Here is a 1150-nt window from a genome sequence, read left to right as displayed (position 1 = left end):
TTTGCATGAATTATGTTTGAGTTTGTATTGCGGTCCGAGGTTTTCAGCAAGCATTGGATGAACGGCTCCCATATCACTATCTGCGGACGAGTCTAGACAAGTTCACGGATAAATAGTGTCTGTTTTTCGGGCCAGCGTTAGTTATCTATTGAATATGTGTATGAGTTGGGCTACACTTGAACTTGTCATTGATAGAAGGTTAGGTGTCTGAAAACCCGTGTGAATAAAATCTTTTTTTTCTTTGCAAGGATAAAGATCAAAAAATTGACTAGTAAGTTTCTTTCCCTCAAATCACCATAAATGCATTTTTGTCATGAAAGTCTGGACGCATTGGAAGACACGAACATGTTCATTCATTCGTAAAAGAAAAGAAAATGTCATCGTACGAGAAATCGTGTTTTGTTTATTATATAGAGGGAAAAAAGGAAATTGACCAGAGTGGGATTTGAACCCACGCCCTTTCGGACCAGAGCCTTAATCTGGCGCCTTAGACCAACTCGGCCATCTGATCTGTTGTACTGTTGTGCGATCTTTTACATGAAGGCAAAGCTGGAGCCGTTGTGCCCCTTAACCGCCTTAAGACATGCCTGCAAGAAAATTTTCGAACATGACTGCTCTCCCCATTTCCAGTTTTCTTTTTTGAAAGGTCTTCCCTATTCCACGGCCCGAGCCGTAATTGTTGAATATCTTGCTATTTCCCACTACCTAGAAATCCAGGGCAAATACATAGATTGGACGTGATCCAACGGAATGTTATTATTTTTCACAACATATTCACTCCTTTAGCAAGTTTTCTTCCAGTGTGAAAATAATCTTGGATCATGTACAATAGGATGTCAATGTTATTATTCTAGCATAAGAACTGATGGGGGATGGAACATGCAAGTCCCCTATGACCAAGTTACACGAAGATAGCATGGTTATTCAATCTACATTCTATAATCATTTGGTTTTGTCCAAAAAATTATAGTAGTAGTCTTGCTTGCTGGCGTTGGGGGGATTGCACATAAAGCGAGAAAAGAATCTCTTAAGCCAACTCTGCCTAACAAAATAGTTGGCTAACACAAAAACTTCCAAAAATCAATAAGCATTCTATCCACTCTTTCGTGGTGACGAGAATTCGGCCAACATTAGTTGAATTCAGGCAACA

The 1150-nt window shown here is 39.6% G+C and overlaps 1 non-coding gene across 1 annotated transcript; it reads right to left on the bottom strand.

The window, feature by feature from the left end:
- Positions 1-430: 430 nt before the first annotated feature.
- On the bottom strand, positions 431-511 carry TRNAL-AAG (transfer RNA leucine (anticodon AAG)). The gene has a single exon. It is a non-coding gene; the product is annotated as a tRNA-Leu (tRNA).
- Between the last annotated feature and the right edge of the window lie 639 nt (positions 512-1150).

This window comes from Triticum aestivum, chromosome 1A (assembly GCF_018294505.1).
Source record: "Triticum aestivum cultivar Chinese Spring chromosome 1A, IWGSC CS RefSeq v2.1, whole genome shotgun sequence".
Classification (NCBI taxonomy): Eukaryota; Viridiplantae; Streptophyta; class Magnoliopsida; order Poales; family Poaceae; genus Triticum; species Triticum aestivum.
Note: the sequence above shows the minus strand (reverse complement) of the source record. Positions and strands in the feature narration are given on the sequence as shown.